The sequence below is a fragment of the Lampetra planeri genome, chromosome 24 (assembly GCF_965212315.1).
Source record: "Lampetra planeri chromosome 24, kcLamPlan1.2.h2, whole genome shotgun sequence".
Classification (NCBI taxonomy): Eukaryota; Metazoa; Chordata; class Hyperoartia; order Petromyzontiformes; family Petromyzontidae; genus Lampetra; species Lampetra planeri.
The window spans coordinates 5,538,887-5,558,182 of record NC_136130.1 but is presented as its reverse complement, the minus strand read 5'-3'; positions in this window follow the sequence as shown (position 1 = coordinate 5,558,182).

Sequence of the window (19,296 nt, the reverse complement as noted above, 5' to 3'; positions counted from 1 at the left end):
CAACTTTAGTGTGGGCTTGTTGTTGGTCATAGGTCTCTCGGCCCAGTTGAAAATTGGATCAATTGAGTGCCAAAATGTTGTGAGACATCGGCGCTCAAATGAAACCCGCTTGTGTGGTTCTGTCGGCTGAGATGTCCTCGCCCTCCCATGCAGGGGCCCACGATCAAATCCTCGGCTCATTGCGACCTACGGTAGTGATAACGCTCGTCACGACGATTCAGCCATGAACGAAACCTTACTATGAAGTTGCGTGGCTATTACGGACTTCCCGATTGAGAATTGGGCCACACTTCGGAGGGTTGGCAAAAAAAACTTGGAAGACCCAAATGCTGCAACTTTACAAATATGAATATTAATGTTGCCTCTTCATAGCTCTCTACCCACGTGTTGACTTTCACACTGCGAATGGAGCATATTAAAGGGCAAACGCACGTTGGGAAAAGCGTCGCGTAATCGGCACACTCGCAATTTTTCTGCTTTATTTGCGTCCACGTTTGAGGCCGGTCAGTCGGTGGCTTTGCGTGCGAGTTTTCCATTGAAGGAACATCTCTTCGACTCGACAATTGACCGAGTCGCACCGGACACTGAGATCAGTTACCCCAGTCAGGATTGCGTTTTCTGTCCGCAACATTGCACGCGTTCTAAATTAAATTATTACCATTCATCCAGGATTGAAGCTTTCGTGACTGCAGGAATGACTATACTCATTGGTTCTTTCGGTAAAGTCACGTATGTAGAAATAAAATAAAAATAATGAAATTGAAATAAATCACGACGTTGCTCTTCGAAACGTCGTGATGTATTTAAATTGTTTTTGTTTTATTTCTACATGCGTGACTTTACCGAAAGAACCAATGAGTAATACCATTCGTTTGCTCCACTTTTCAATCCGTCAGATGGCAATGTTCTCGCAATTATAATGATCTGTAGCTCCTTGTCCTTCGACTGCTGGATAAACGCCTCCTAACCCCATGTCAGCGCAGGTTTGATGACAGGGAAGTGGAGTCCAGAAGTAATTGAACATATCGCTCGCCACTGATGTCAAGCATGGTCAGAAATCAAACTTAAAACCACCAGGTTCATAGTGCAGTGCACTTAACCTATGCACCATCGCTCCTTTAGATCCCAAGTTTAGCAGGAATTGATGTGGGTGATCGGCAGAGCGGACAGCATTGGTTCAAAAAATAGTCATCACCGGCCGTTACAAGCTTAATGGGCGGTGGTGGATAAAAAAAAATCCGCACTTGGAATTCAAGGGTAGCAAGCAAAATTGTGGCAATGGTGCTGATGTTGTAGGGTCCGCTCACTCGAGCAGGGTTGCCGCCTTTTTCACGGAAATACGTAAATCGGGAACACATTTCTCAGCCATCCTGGGTCCTCTCGAAACCGTGCAGTGCACTTCATTAAGTTCAACTCAATCACACCGCAAGATCTCGCTACCGGACAAATCAATTCCGTGCCATCCGAACACGTGCTCAATTCCCGGACCGTCCCGGGTCAACAAATCCAGACGGGTGGCAGCCTTACAACTATTAACACGGCTGTGAATACGGACAAGTCGCAGGTTTTTTGTGAAGGTGTTCGGGGGGGGGGGAGGTGTAATCATTGCACCGGTTCACGATGGGTCAGGCAGTTTGTCACGGACCTCACATCCAAACGGACCCAAAAAAGATGATCATATGAGGGGGGGGGGGACCTCAGATGGGGCTTCATCTGGTATTTTACCCCCAGGCCTAAATAAAATAAAAACTTCCGGCGGTACTGTCTCCGCCTTCCTGTAAGGGGCGTGAGTCCACAAATCCCCCGTCTATTTTGATATTAACTACAGTTACCCATGACACGAGTGGACGGCGCCACCTAGTGACCATAGTGATATCTTAATTTTGGAGCTTTCGTGACTGCAGGAATTATTCTTTGGTTCTTTCGGTTAAGTCACGTCTAAAAATAAAATAATAAATTAAAATAATAGCGACGTTTCGATTGCAACACAAGCAATCATCATCAGGCATAAAAGAAATAGCAATAAAAATCTAACTAGAAAACTATAGACAGACATACAAGCAGACAGACATCACAAGGACACACAGAGAGAGGACACATATCGGCACAGAGAGAGGGGTCGTTTCTGTGACGGTCCCTTAAATATAGAGATGTCTGTGATGTCTATCTGCTTGTATGTCTGTCTATAGTTTTCTAGTTAGATTTGTATTGCTATTTCTTGTATGCCTGATGATGATTGCTTGTGTTGCAATCGAAACGTCGCTATTATTTTAATTTATTATTTTATTTTTAGACGTGACTTAACCGAAAGAACCAAAGAATAGTGATATCATCTTCTTGGTTCTTTCGGTAAAGTCACGTAGAATGGAAATAATAAAATAATATAAAATAAACCATAGTGATATCTGTCTAACACGGAAGCGTTGGCGACCAATGGTAAGATTCATAATTGTTTTTTTTTTGGGGGGGGGGGGTGTCAGATTATTAATTTGCCGTGTCGGCTGGCGGAGGTTCTATGACACACATTTTACTTACGCGATGTGACCCAAAAATCAATTGTGAACATATACATGCATTAACTAATTGTGTTTGCCATGCAGCATGAAGGGTACGAGCAAAACCTTTTGCTACCACTTATGAACAAAAAATGTTTTATCCCATCAGCCTATTGCTTCCAGCCCAATATTATCCAGCAGCATTTGTTTAAGCAAACGAATTCTGGTTTCAGCCTCCCGGGTCTCACCTGCAGAATCAGGCCAACTGCAAAAAGAGCTTTATAGCTTTTCGGGTTCCTCCAGTCTAAATAAATATTCTCATTCCGACCTAAATAGACGATGATGAGAAAGGAAGGCGGCTTATGTGGGGCATAACACAAGAAGGTCACGGCTGGAGATGCGATTAAGGAGATTCTTCAAAGAGGGAATGGAAGAAGGGGAATGAGATGGATCAGCTGCTGGCACGATGTGAGAAGATGGATGGGACTCACCGTGCGAGATGCTGAAGTTTGTGAAAGGTGGGAAGCATCTGTGATGGGCATCGAATCTGTAAGTATGCATGTTGAGCTTCTTCCGCAACATACTTAGCCAAACCACGCTCGTCGTATGTGCGGGTGAAGGAAAACAAACTAGTTCTAAAGAAATTAGTTTTAAATTTAGATGTAAAAGTGCATCACGGCTCCCAATGGCTTCCACATATCAGAAGGAAGAGCGTTCCAGACGGTGACCAGTGCGTGGATGTGGAGTGCTGTGCCAAGGACCGGCTCGAATATCACGCAAATCTGATGTTAGCCGTGGCAGGGAATCAAACTCAGGTGGTTGGGTTCATAGCGCAGCGCTTTATCCACTGCTCGCTCATCCGCTCTAGATCCAATTAAAAACAAATACAATTGCGGGGGAGAGGTTAGTGGAAGTTATGCAATTTATTTTTAAATTCATTTGATTTTGGCACGGATGGATTTCGTTTAGCCAGGTACCCGGCTGTTTGAAAAGGGAGATCCCGTGGTGCTACGCAGAGGTGTGGACTCGAGTCATGTGACTTGGACTCGAGTCAGACTCGAGTCATGAATTTGATGACTTGCGACTCGACTTGGACTTGCATAACAATGACTTTGTCCCACCTATGAGATGTGGACTCGAGTCATGTGACTTGGACTCGAGTCAGACTCGAGTCATGAAATTGATGACTTGCGACTCGACTTGGACTTGCATAACAATGACTTTGTCCCACCTATGAGATGTGGACTCGAGTCATGTGACTTGGACTCGAGTCAGACTCGAGTCATGAAATTGATGACTTGCGACTCGACTTGGACTTGCATAACAATGACTTTGTCCCACCTATGAGATGTGGACTCGAGTCATGTGACTTGGACTCGAGTCAGACTCGAGTCATGAAATTGATGACTTGCGACTCGACTTGGACTTGCATAACAATGACTTTGTCCCACCTATAAGATGTGGACTCGAGTCATGTGACTTGGACTCGAGTCAGACTCGAGTCATGAAATTGATGACTTGCGACTCGACTTGGACTTGCATAACAATGACTTTGTCCCACCTATGAGATGTGGACTCGAGTCATGTGACTTGGACTCGAGTCAGACTCGAGTCATGAAATTGATGACTTGCGACTCGACTTGGACTTGCATAACAATGACTTTGTCCCACCTATGAGATGTGGACTCGAGTCATGTGACTTGGACTCGAGTCAGACTCGAGTCATGAAATTGATGACTTGCGACTCGACTTGGACTTGCATAACAATGACTTTGTCCCACCTATGAGATGTGGACTCGAGTCATGTGACTTGGACTCGAGTCAGACTCGAGTCATGAAATTGATGACTTGCGACTCGACTTGGACTTGCATAACAATGACTTTGTCCCACCTATGAGATGTGGACTCGAGTCATGTGACTTGGACTCGAGTCAGACTCGAGTCATGAAATTGATGACTTGCGACTCGACTTGGACTTGCATAACAATGACTTTGTCCCACCTCTGGTGCTACGTGAGCAGAGAAACCACAGAACAAAGGCAAAGCATTTGACACTGCAGTGCGAAACCAGCACACGTGGTATTTCACGGTCGTAAACGAAACACGTGCGACTCGAAAAAATAAATGAATTGAAACATGATTCAAATTTGAGCTTCATCCATCGAATTAAATCAGAAAAGTATTGATTTATAGTGAATTTTAAGTGAGCAATCGATACAAACGTATCCACATGAACACAGTTTAACCGTAGGCTTTCGCGACCAATATCATCCATAATACAGGTTGTTTTGGGGGGTTAGATCGTCTCTACTTAAGAAACAGGAGGACTTCTCGACTTAAAGCTTTCGTGACTGCAGGAATTCATACTCTTTGGGTCTTTCAGTGAAGTCACGTCGATAGAAAAATAATAAAAACAAATCACGACGTTTCAATCGCAACACAAGCAATCGTCCTCAAGTGAAAACAATGTTTCACCTGAGGTCGATTTTTTTCACCTGAAGTCGATTGCTTGTGTTGCGATCGAAACGTCGTGATTTTACTGGTAGGAACCTCCTGGTTACACCAGCCCACAGGAGATTATTGTGTCCGTCGTGCAGGGAGGGGCTGGGTGGGGAGGGAGGGGCTGGGTGGGGAGGGTGGGGAGGGGCTGGGTGGGGAGGGTGGGGAGGGGTTGGGTGGGGAGGATGGGGCTGGGTGGGGGGTGGCAGGGGTGGGGCTGGGTGGGGAGGGGATGGTCACCCCGTGGTGCCCTTATAAAACTCAACGTTTAACCTACTCACGCCGGCTTGTGCCCGTCCTCACAGTCGGGCATATTTGCGGAATACACCACGCCGCCGTTGACCCTGGCCATTGACCGAACAACTCAACGTTCCTACCAGCTCCCTCCGCAGGAATGTGTTTTAATATTATTTTTCTATCTACGTGACTTTACCGAAAGACCCAAAGAGTAGGAGAACTTCTCCACAAATCTGGCTGTCGCATGATGAACCTGGTTGTAATTACTGGCGAAACGTCGTACTCAGATTGTAAATGTTGTTGCTTGGCTCTCCAACACACCGGTTAGTGCTGTACTAGTGACGAATTGGCCACGTTCTGTTTACGTGACAGCCCTTTCTAGTTCGCTATGTCGGGTGGTGGCGGGTTTAACGACACATTTTTATATTTACGCGATCTAACCCAAAAAAAACTTCTTGTGGATACGTGAACACAGTTGTACACGGGTCGTAGCTAACGGCCCGCGCTTATCGCACCTCCGATAAGCACGGTTGGCTTCGTGCGGTGCGAAAGAAGTCCATCGTACACAGGTGCTGGAGGGCAGGCAACGATCACGGCTCTCACCGCCCTCTGCCGATTGCTTGTGTGCGTGGCAGCTCGACTTGCACACGCTTGCCTTCCAAGCCCTGAAGGTTGAAGTCATTTCTGATGCCGCTGTCACTCGGTGATATTGGAGTTGACTGTTCCAACAACAACAACAAATTAAGTAAACTATATTATTTTTGTTATTACGTCTTCCACAAAAGTACAATGGGCCTGTCTCCTTCACCACGTGGAAAAACAGTTGATAAAATCGGCCGCATTTGGGCCACTTCTGGACTCGTGCCGTGTAGTTAGGGCCTCATTTCCCAGTGAATACATTTCCATGATCGCTGCTATATTGAAGGTGGCATGCCACTAGTAGCCACGGCCATATCGATATGTATACTGGATGTGGTGTGCCGGGTGGATGTGGGTGTGGTATACTGGATGTGGTGTGTCGGGTGTGTGAATATGTCTTGGGGTTACTTACCCAGAAAAGAACTGAACTGAAACAAAGCCCCGCTTGTAATATCATGTCGCCCAGCAGCATTGGTTATACAGCAGGCCACGCTCTGCTGATGAGACTCAAACAGTGGAAACGGGTCTAGAGTTTGTCTGCTTTGACTGTCTAGCAGGCCCAGCCTGGGCTGTTGCGACTCAAGTCTTCTTTTGTTTTATTTTAACACGAAACAAATTGTTTGCCGGTGTGAAATATGAACAGATTCATAAAATGACATATGGGTGATTTAAAAAAAAATTACAGGGAGCCAAAGGTGTTACTATGTTCAACACAACTGCGTGTGTGTGTGTGTACATACAGACTAGACAATGCATCTGTAGAGGATAGGGAAGCCAGCAGTTGATTTACAAAAGGCTGCGCATGCACATTACTGCGCTTATCATACTTAATGACTTTATCGGGATTGTACGAAACTGTCATCGCCACCTGCTGGCAGATTACTGTCTGCGCTGCACTCTGATGTAGGAGAAAACATTTGTTAAAAAGTCTATTTAATTAAGTAGAACGTGTTGTCTGTATTTATTGAAATTTGCGCATTTTGATGTGACGTCACATTTCTCAACCCCCCCCCCCCCTTCGTTACACATCGTCACAAATGTCTGACCCCCCCCCCAGGTGCGTGACGTCATTTATGGACGGCCCCACAGGCGCCGTGACGCGTTGTGCCGCACAGGGACAGCTGCCGCTAAGGGGTTTCCCCCCTTTCAAATGCGTTGAGATGAAACGTGAGTGCGAACAATGTTCTGAGACGTCTCGGCAAATAGGAGGGTCACTCTATCAAAAATAAACCCTTATCATTTATAATTATTATTAAAATAATTATTAATGATTACTATTATGAATAATAATTGAACAGATTATTAATAGTTGAACACGTGGGCTTTCGCGACCAATATTATTCATAATAAAGATTTTTGGGTTAGATCGCGTTGGTATAAATGTGTCGTAACCCTCCACCACCCGACATCGGCAGCAAGGTTTGTCACGGAAACAATACGCGCCAATTAGTTTACTACTTCAGCCCACCGGTGTGTTGGAGTGTAAATCCACAACATTTACAAATTTAGTACTGACTGACGCGTTGTTTACGTGACAAACCTTGCCGGCTGTGTCAGGTGGTGGAGGGTTACGACACATTTATATGAACGCGATCTAACCCTTAAACCTTTATTATGAAATATTATTAATAATAAGTATTATTATTATCTGATAAACGTATCGGGTTGCGTTTGACCCACATACTCTAAGCTTACGCATACAGACATGAACCCCGTTTCAGGAGCGAGTGAATAGCTGCTATATCCGTGCTCATACACTGGGGGGCAGAGTGACACCGTCTCTATTGAAATTTGTGGACAATGGAGGTTTGGTTTGCCCAGACGGTTTATTGTGTCGCCTTTTAAACAAAAGAGACACGCCCATCTTCCTCTTCATTCATTGCTTTGTTCTCCAAATCGGCCAATGCTCAAATGAGCAATGAGGCAATGCCCCTTCGTGTTGGATAATTTCCACATTATCATGGCGGGAGCCAGCCGGTGTCCATCGGATGACCGCTGTCACTATGCCGGAAAGTATGTCTGAGTTCATAACGCACGAATTGGAATGACATCGAGAGACGAGAGGAGTGTGTGGATTATAACGCGAGGTTACGGAAAGGTAAACGGACCATCGCCGTTGACCCGTCCCAATAGCCGATGCGTCCTTTCCAATCCCATTCTGTATCTTCTTAAAATGGTGAAAAATAAAGGGTGCCAAAGAGAGCAGGTTGAACTTGATTTTTCTTTTTTAAAGGCGACGTAGAAAGGTGGCTATGACGTACGGTTCAGAAACACGGGCATACACACTGTAGAGTACGCAAGTACGCGTGGAGAGATTTACACTGAGGCACAGAGTGGACAAAACTCGAGACGGAAGTAGAGAACATACCGAGGTGAAAGGACATCAATTTGGTGAGAAAAGTAAATAGGCTTGGGCAGGAGATGTCGCCAGGAGGAAATCATGTGAACGCTTACCAATTGGTCGAGAACACCATAATGCGTAGAGAACCGCAGAGCTTGGAGGCATTTGGCGCCGGCTCGCCACCTGGCTGATTTTCCCGCTCGTCCGTGATTTGTCATCAATCCGAGTGGCTTCTCTGTCTTCGAGAGCGAGCGAATACTAAAGTTACACACACCAAGTTACGCACCATTATTAGTTTGTTGTCCTTCCCCGCACCTCCGATTGAGCACGGTTAGCTGCGTACGGTACGAAAGAAGTTCAATATACATACATGTTCAAGAATAATGTCAAAGGGGCAGCCAATGAATGTAACGCGTATGAGAGAACAAGATACCCATCTTGAGCGCACTGTGGTCATCTTCATTAACAGACATTTTATTTGCACTGTTGGATGAATGCCTCCCCTATGGCATCCCTATCTATCAGCAAGTATTACGATGTCCATTGTTATACATACCATCTGGTCCATGCACATTCCTTTGTTTCATGCTATGCAGGGCAGAGTATAATTCTTCAAAGGTGACATCTGGAACTTCCTCCTCTTCCCCTCGGGAACAATTTGCTTCCTGAGATATATGATTTTCGTTTTACTTATGAAAATAGGTGAGTGGCGATCTGCATGATATTCCAGCGCTAATTTTATCTCTACCCTGTGTCATGAATCCATCTCCCTCCCCAAAGGGTTACCATTTGAGAATCGTCAAGGATCAACCTCGTGCTGCTTTCGTGCTTCCTCTGCTGGCGACGATGTCCTCAATAACACTGGTCAACACACTTTTTCTGGCATGAGGTATTCCAACGGTTTAAGGTAATGTTGGGGGGTGCTGATTCCAAATCTGGCATCAGTTTTTGTCTATCACATCAGGTTTTTGAGATATCAAATATTAAATTTTCAATAAAAACTGCAGAAGAAAAATATAAAATAAATGTGGATATCTACATAAAATGATATTATAAACACACTATCCTAAAAATACAGCGCCATATTTTAACACTAAAGTAGTCATTGACTCGCAACAACTTGCAATCATAAGTGACAGAGTTAATTTCGGGTGAAATCAATGAAAATGGGGTATGCCGATAGCATAAAAATGAGATGTGATAGAGCAAATCTGAGATCAGATTTGGAATCAGCACCCTGAAATTAGTCTAAAACAGCTGCAAAAGTCCAGGCCAGAAAAAAACAGTGTGTTGACCAGTGTAATGTTTGTGCATCGCTGCCACAGTGTAGTGACAATTACAGTGCTACGGGATTGCTCGTCCCGTGCCACCAGCGACGATTGCACTGGCTTCTCTTCTCGATACGCTTGGAATATAAGATCATGTTGCTCGCGTTTGTGGCCTTACGAGAGCTGCCTCCGATCTTTTTTTCAGGTAGCTAATTCACACTTGTGCCCCTTCAATGTCTCGGCTGCGTTTTTGGGGTTAAAATTTCGTTCACTCTGACACACCCCCTCCCTTCGCCGATCTCGATGGCTAGGATATGTTAACTAGCTCGCCTGGTGTACATGAGGTCGTGGGTTCGATCCCGACCCTGACGCCTGCTGAAATATTTTGGGTTTGCGGTGTCTCTTTCTCTCTCTCATCATTATCACGGTGGCTAGGAGATGTTAACTACCTCGCCTGGTATACAGGAAGTCATGGGTTCGATCCCGACCCTGACGCCTGCTGTATATTTGGAGTTTGTATGTTCTCCCCCTGGTCGCGTGGATTTTTCTCCGGGTCCTCCCTCCACATTTAGAAACAACACCACGCGTTTAAGAGGATTTGGCTGCTACACATTTCTACATGATAAGCCACTTGGTTGAGCTATCATTCGTGATAGCCAGGGCGCTTCTGAGAAAAGAGCTACATAGCCCAATGAGCCTTACCTGATCAAATAAAAATAGTTTAGTTGAATAGTTAACTCGTAGCCGCCTCCACCCCGATTGAAGAACTGCCTCCCGTTGGAGATATGTTTAAGTCACAACTAACCACTCTAATCTTGATTTGAAGCTTTCGTGACTGTAGGAATCCATACTCTTTGTTTTTTTCGGTAAAGTCACGTGACTTTACCGAAAGAACCAAAAAGTAACCACTCTAATATTCTTATAACAGCTTTCCTCTAATCAGTTTTGTTCCTCTCTGGCTCTCATTTTGCCAGCCGGTTCCTTCTTTACTATCCGCGTCCTTCTCCGCGCACGGCGCCTTGAGACATGATTGTGAAAGGCACCTAATCGGCGCACAACATTATTATTACAATGCACGAGCAAATACGCTGCACTTATCGGTAACGATGACAGAGCCACATTTCCCCTGGAGTCTGCCCTGTGCTATGAAGCCGGCTAAATCTTGTGAGCACTGCTAGCAGTCCTAGTGAACTTGTGATATTTAACTGAATTCACTTTAATACCTAAAAGCATTTTGAATCCTTGATGATTATGGTGGAACGTGTAGGCACAGCCAACAAATGAAAAAGCTGGACAACGTATCTCAATCAAACACGATGTTTACAGACTATAGTGTGTGTTTTTAACATCCTGCATCGAGCAGTGGATTAACAAAGCGCCGTGAATTATAAATGGTCCTGTTTTATGTTGCTCATGTATAGGTGGTCCTGTGTTTGACATGCACAATGTATTTGTGCATTTCGCAACGATACCTAACCAATATGCCAGGTGACCGGGTGACTCTGGGTGACTCTGCAGTCAGAAAGTTGAGCTGGCATCGCTGAGATTGCTGGGATTATAATCTGCGGGAGCAACACCGGGTCCTCAAGTGTAACAAGTTGATGGTTCTGAGCCCATTACCATCAATGACTACCCGCAAAACAATAGCATTGAATTTGGTTTTGCACTGAAGTTCACTGAATCTCAGCCTTGACAATTTAAAATATAGGTTTGAATGTGACGTCAAACACAATCTCATAATAGAGCATGTGGGATGTAAAGGATAAAAAGAAAGTTAACTTGCAGGACGTTTCGTATCCTCTGAAAATATAAAAAAAACGGATTCAAACCCAGAATTTCAGAAGTGCTGGGTTCGCACTCGGCCCTTCTCTGACACACGGGGTGGTGACGCTGCTGTCAGATTGTCGAATGGTTTCAGCGTCACATGCAATGACGTCAACAATGCAACTTCAAATATGTTTGAGAGAAAAGACGCATTTTTTAAATATATATTCCACCACTCACAGAATGTACAGCATGTAGGAAAGCGTCTATGCAAGGATACATCCATGGAGTTTACCATCCCTATGTACTTGCTTGGGGCTGGAAAAATATAAATTAAGGCTGCATTACTCTGACTTCATGTCTTGCGAATTACATTTTAGTTATTAGATTTTCTCTCTCTCTCTCTCCTGAAACTATCTGTCGTATCTTTTCAAACAGCTTGCGTGGAATTATGGTCGGTGAAAACCTCTGATAATTTGATGAGATTTATAAACCTTTGGGCCAAACTTCCAATATTAATGTACATCTGGTGGGATATGGAGCATGCAACTAGTTCAAAACGCATAAACACTACGCATGTAATGCATCAATAAAACATGTTTTTTTGATCATGGGACCTCTTTGACAGTACCAAAATATGAGAATAGGGTTTCTCCTTTTATCTAGCAACAAAACAGGTGTTGAGATGTTAAAACACCAAACTGAAACCTTTTACAAGGAATCATGTCTGCATTAACCACAATACTTGTGGTCAGAATGCAAACAAAAAAACACACTCTGATAATATATGCATTGTCTTTGAAATTGATTGGTCCATCACCCCAGAGACAGCTTTCTTTTGAGCCTAGTCCTTAACGGTGTTAGAGGACGCAAAAAGACGTACAGCACAAAGACAATGCACTATCATATGTTGGTACTGGCAAAGGAGGTCTCATGATGTAGCTACTCACCCCGAGCTCTCATTTCTCCGATAGTGCATTGTCTTTGTGCTGTACGCCTTTTGGCGTCCTCTGGTCTAACACCGTTTGAGACGAGGCCCAAAAGAAAGCTGTCTCTGGTGTAGCCCAAACAGTTTCAAGGGCAATGCATATATTATCAGTGTGTTGTTTGCTTGCATTCTGACTACAAGTATTGTGGTTAATGCAGACATGATTCCTTGTAAAAGGTTTTAAGTTTGGTGTTTTAACATCTTAACACCTGTTTTGTTGCCAGAAAAAAGGGGAAAACCTATTCCCGTATATTTTTTAGTATGCGAAAAATATGCTCATGAAGAGAACGCGGACATAAATAAACACGCAAATAAACACTACAAATGGGGTGGTCAGAATGAGATGAAGTATCCCTGAATTGGATTGCAACCTTGAATTGTGAGAATTCGTCGAGATCGCTGGAAGGTTGCAACCCTTCACACGTAATTAACACGTGTCCTGGTTACGCCATGACGTTCACATCGTTTATTTATCCAGGGGTGGATCGACGACGGCTGCTGATGTTGCATTTGCTTGAAGATCACTGGGAAAAAAAACTTTTGTGATCCCAATTGCAAACGTGGACGTGTGTCAATGAACATGTACACCTGAGCATGAATTCACAAAAGTGTGTGTTTTTAGATTCACATCCTCCTACCATTTAATTTACGCCCAGTCTTATCCGTTAAACTATAATCAATTTAACAAGCATACGTTTAACTAAGCGAGCAGTTCTTCTGGGGGACGGGGGGTGAAAAAACACACACACACACACACAATAGTTTTACCAATCCGTAAAGTCACGTGCTATTCTATTTTATTCATTGCGCAATATCAAGCAGCGGTCATCGCATACTCCCCGCAGGGTCGCGCGCGATGCGAGAGCCGCGTAGTAAGGGAGGAAAGGGGTGAAAGAAAGACGACCCGAGGTATGGGAGAGAGAGAGAGAGAGCGAGAGAGATATTTATGTGGCAGTTGTGTGTAGGGACAGACAGCGGATAATGTGATGTAAAATATTAATCACTCGGCTGGCGCATCTCATCACTGACTCCGTTTCACCGTCCAGCGCCTCCGCAGCCTTGAGCGCAGCGCGGGAGCTGTCAAGGCAGCACGCGGCCGGAGAGACCCCCCCCCCCTGCCCCCCAATGCCCCCCCCTGCCCCCCTCCCCCCCTGCCCCCCCTCCCCCCGACGTCGTCACCTCTTCCGCGCGGACGCTGAGCCATCCGTGAGAGCGTGGGGGCCACCTTCGAGTTTTTATGTTATACACCCACCCACCTCCCCCCTCCTCCTCCAGAGTGGCCTTGTAAAGAGTTAAATCGTTTCTGCCGTGAGACTTGGACCTTGTTCAGAAGTGCAAATTGGGTAGCACATGTTGTCCATAAAAAGCAGGATTTATACATCACCGGAGGGACAGTGTAAATGTAGGAATAGTAGTCGTCCACGACCTCCTTTTGCAGAGCTGGGTGGCTGAGTCGACTAACGTCAATTACAGCCGCTGCTACCGCCGCCACCACCGCCACCACCGCTACTGCGTGTGGAGACTCCGAGTCTCGGAGCCGGTGGCCTCTGCGCCGGTGCTAATCGCAGTAACTCTGCAGCGGCGTCCGTTGGCGTCCGCGCTCCGGAATCGACCGTGAGAACCCACGAGCGAGAACCCACGAGCGAGCGTGGCCTCCCGCGTGTTCCTGGGGTTGCGCCACGGTGGTCTTCAGCACGATGTCACGTGGTTCTTGAAGAAGCTCCCAGGACGTGGAGTGAAACGTCGGACATTGTTTGCCGAACAACGCATGGTACATCCGAAAACACATATCGGAGATGGCTTTAAAATAAATCCCGTTTCCATCATTGCAAGCGCTCATTTTCACCAGGTGCTCCTGTTTAATCCTACACGTGAACACGCAATTAAGCAGCCGATAACACATTCATATATGTAGAGGACCGCAGATCTTGAGCAAATATCGACACCAGCTCATTGCGTGACTACAGTCCTCCGTGCTCCTGATTCTTCACGCCTCTGTTTAGGCATTCACGGTTTACAAGAGTGAGCTCATACTACTACTGCTAATAATTCCATTCATATGGAAAAACAGCTTTAAATATGTTGAGGAGAAAAGTCAAATTATGTTTTAAGATATACCCCACCACCCACCGAATGGCATCAAGGATCTCAAATAACTGTACGGGACACCACAGCATGAAAATAATAATATTATGAATACATACAAAAATACGTTTAATAAACGAACTAAGTGTTTAATGAGCGGAAGAGTATTAATAGGTTTTAAGACTCGTTTAAAAAGTGCCCACAGACTGAGAAATACCTGATATCTCGTGAAAGAGCCTGGGGGCTACACGGGAAATATCTCGGTCACCCACAGACCGAAGCCTTGACCTGGAAATACAGAGAAGATCTCAATCCCCAGATCTTATGGACCTTGAGAGGACATGCAATGTGCGTGTTACAAGTTAAAATCATCGTGTGTATTTAAGAGCGATAACTGTAATCGTGGTAATGGATCGGTGTTCGAGGTGAGACGCCTTGTTCACTGACAATTACGCATGCAGGGCTTGTGATGGTAGGTTCCCACTCTTGAATGTCGGCAAGCACGTGACGACTGTTCTGTTTGTTGCGGTTGCACCCGATTCAAGAGCCGCATGGCTCACAGGGCTATACCCAATAAATTAACTGAACTGACTGCCTGATGGCGCACTGCACCCTGTCAACCTCGTGGGTGGTGGTGGTGGGTGGCGGCGGTTACCCCACTCACAGGCCCACCGCTTGCGTTCAAGCACGGCACGTGAGTGCAAAGCCCCAACGGTGAACCCAACTGGTGCCAGGCAAGCTTGCGCAGTATTGTTTTTTGACACTATTTGGAAAAAAATTCAACTAAAAACAATATCTATATTTTTATATTAATTTCAGCCCCCCCCCCCCAATTTTTGCCACTCCTGCCCCAAGACAATTTCATCCACTGCCTCTGATCATCATCTTATAACACCCTTTTCAAGCAAAGTGACAACACCAGGTCCTAGCTGGAGTGTTGAAGCGACACGCTACGAATGAATTAACGTATTGAGCTGGAAATATGGCTTTAGTGAGTAACAAAGACTTTTGTAATATCTGAAAGAGTTTGAGGGGGCCAGGTGACTCGGAGGTCACATAGCTAAACAATCCCTGCTGAAATCCTGGGTTCGAATCGAAACGAAACTATTTTTTATTTAACCAGGTAAGGCCCACTGAGCTATGTAGCTCTTTTTCTGAAGCGACCTGGCCACAAATGATAGCTCAACGAAGTGGCTTATCACGTGGAAATTTATAGCAGCCAAATACTCTCAATGCTTCTTTATAAATGTGGAGGGAAAAAACGGAGGACCCAGAGAAAAATCCACGCAACCACGACGGGAACACGCATACTCTAAATATACAGTCGGCGTAAGGGTTGGGATTGAACTCACGACCTCCTGTATACCAGGCGAGGTAGTTAACATCTTGCCACCGTTTTGCAGCTACCCGTAAATAATAGCAAGAGCACGCACAGATTGAACTGAGGCGGGCTAATAAAAGACCCGAAAATAATTGTATCACTCTTTCCGTTGCCATGTATATTTTTATTTGACAAATATCAAAGGTCAACCTCGCATGATAAGTCGCTCGGCTTTTTGTTTGAAGGGTTCTCCTTATGACGTCTAATTATATAATACACAGCACTGCCACGGATGTATGTGGCGTCCACGTACAACCGGTCGGCCACATTCCAAGACGCCGTACAAAAACAATGGGCAATGTTTCACCGCGGGGACACAACGCAACTGGAGACACGCTGGCGAATTTGACAAAAAAAATATGCTCCATAGAGGGGTTCTCTCAGTGCTCCCTCTAGTGGAAGCCATCTGTCAGCACTGGCGTTAGCAGGCAATTGCAAGGCAGCGCCTTTATCTTTTTTTTACAATACCCTCCCCTATGTGTTGAGAATTATACCCACCACGAAGGGATCAATTGACTTATTGATAACTGGGTACTTCACAAAATAGCAAAGAAAAATATATAACACGTGGTTCAGTGGTAATGCAGCTGAGGTCTCTAAGGAACCGGTCAAGAGACTTTCCCCAATTCCTTTGACAAACAATCACTTTACTTCTGCAAATGTTACCGCTCGTTATTGACCAGCTACTGCAGGATCACAGGCTTAACCCACTCCCAGACAGCCTTAAATTCCTTCTTTTAATCACCGCTTGACCTCTGCCGGCTTACGGCACTTTTATGTATACGTTGACGGCCAGTGTTTACACAATCCTTTTGTGTGGGGGTATTTTATCATGGCTCACAGAGGGAGGAAGAGAAGCTTTACTGCAGAGTTTAAAGACCCTAGGTTACGAGACTTCATCATTTAGTTAAACCCAGGGATTAATTGCAGCTGGGTCTGGACCGGTCAACCACCGACATATTTCTGAAACCGGCACCACACCCAGTGCATGTTTCGCGTGGGATGTGTTCACTAGTCGTACGTTTACTTCGGTTCGCCAACCACCCGCGAGAATATCCGGTGAGAAATTGTGCTCTGGTTATTACCCCACACTTTTAAGCGTGCCCAGGGAAGACACTGGGACGGACACCTGATGATCTGACCCAAATTCTTGACCCGCACGCACCGCAACAAACCTGCAGACAAAACAACGACGACGACATCAGCAGCAAACACTGCAGTGAAAATGTTGAAATACTCCTCGTAAAAATCTCTCCACCCCCGATTTACTTTCCCGTCGGTTCGAGTACGCGGCCGGCAGCGTCGTTACGTCCGCGCTCGCAAATGGGTTAACGGGCTGATTGCGATGCTGCGTGCTGCACAACAACAAACGGGGAATTGGGGGCTGCCACCCTTTTGTCAGTCGCCCGATCGCAGGAGGCCGGGGGGGGGGGAAGTCAAAGGTTAGAGGTGAAATCGGAGGGGGGGGGGGGGGAGAGGTGGGTGGGGGTGGCCCTGCGATGATTGGGGTCGGAGGTCGGGCACGCTGAGACGGTCGAGGCCGTCCTCCCGGCTGACGGTTGGCGCGGGGGTATTGAGTGCGCGTGGCGTGGCCACGGGGCCGGTGACATTTCTGTTAGCGGCCCCCCGCCCGCCCCCCCTGAGGATTCGCCGGGGGGGGGGCACCAAACTGTTTGTTTCGTCGCCCTCCCACACTCCTGCCACACGCCCCCTAGTTAGGGGGGGGGGGGTGGTCAATAAGTGGCGTGTGTGACGCCAGATCGATGTGGTGCAATTAAGACGTGTCTGAAATGCAAGTGGAAAACCATCAGAACTCTTGATGGCTCTTGGCGTGCTCACGCTGCTGGATGGATGCGGTGAATGATCGTAACTACGAACCCGGCAGACACCCGAGTTCGATTCCCGATCACGGTCACCAACACCAGTGACGATTATCTGAACCGGTTCTGGGCCTCCCCTAGGCCGACTCGGCCTCAAATGAGTATTCAAGTACCTGGTGTGATGTGTAAACATCGCCACTTGGGAGACAAAGGCGGTCGGGCATGGTGCTGGCCACCTATCCGCTCGTGTGCTGTACCAAGTTGCTAACAGCACTTTCCCCAAAAGTCTGTTAAGGCTATAAGGAAGATCTTTGTCTTTGTCTTAGAGCGCGTGTATCTTTGTTTTGGTGAAAAATTTGATAATTGCTTTTACATCCTGAATGTTTAATTATTTTAACTTGAGTGTTTGCTTGGCGAACGTTAAGAAAAACGTCGGACGTGGTTCGGGAATGCAACTCGGGTCATCGGGCTCCATAAGGCGGGCACGCGGAACCACCACTGCGCTCTAAACCGCATACTAATGAATTCCCGGCAGTAGCAACGTTGATATCGAGCGTGCATCCCACTTAAAACTTTGTGCACAATTTGCAAACGGATCCATTATATTACTACAACACCACCACCAAAAAAGCATTCGCGCACGAGAAAAAAAATCGCAGCTGATCGATAGCGCGCAATACGGGTATGTGTGTGCGTGTGTGTCCGTGTGCGTGTGTGCGTGCATGCGTGTGCGTGTGTGTCCGTGTGTGTGTGTGCGTGCGACGCAGCGAGCCCCCTGGTCGGTGCCGCGTAAGCGATGCTGCAGTACATCACCGCGAATTACAGCCAAAGCCGCCCGCATCAATCCCGCACACATCGGGCCCGACTTGACGTTGCCTTGTGGCTCGAGCGTATCGGCCTCCTTTGTCTCTCCCACTGACTCCTACTGACCCCCACGCCTCCCCCCCCCCCATTCACTTTCCCCTTCACCCCCTCCTCGCTCCCTCCTCTCCCTGTCAGCCACCCCCCCCCCCCAACACTTTGCCCATCCCTCTCCCCCGCCACCACCCCGCCTCACCCCCTTCCCCCCACCCACCCACCCCCCATTTCCACCCAGGGGAGGACTTTTTAACAGGATCTCGCAGACAGGCTGACAGCTTGTCAATAAAGTTTTGCTCAGAGCTACAAACACGGGGACGTACGAGCGAAAATGTCCGTAACTTCAAGTGCGCCGCATCGCGAGGCCTCTGGACGCTGAGAAAAAAAAATAAAAAAAAAATTCTTCCCTTTTTGTTGTTACCGTTTTAGTGTTTAATGATTTATTTTATTGGGTTTAAAATAACAAGCAAGCCGAATCGATTTGCATTCATAAAACGACCGGTGGACAAGAAAAAAATGCCTCTATTGTGACAAAAAATATAAACACCTTAATGATTTCTTTGTTGAGTTTCAGTGGATTGGTAATGTAAATCGATCATTTATTTGCTAAAAAAAATTCCCGATCTGTTTTGTCGTCGTCGTCGTCGTCATCAACAGTCATGGTCTATCTACTGCTGGACGAAGGCCTCGCCAAGTGCTCGCCAACGCTCAGTTTGCACGGAATAGCGAAATGCGTACCAGAAGGAGGTGGGGGGAGTCTTCGATTGAGATGGGCTCTCCTCCAAAGTTTATTCACAGCGATGGTTGGCGATAGTTTGGAAACTATATAGGACCGAGAAACAAAACAACAATTACAGGAATAAATATAACGCTGTCAAAATTTGCAGGCGACACAGACGTTATGCGTATCGCAACGGCGAA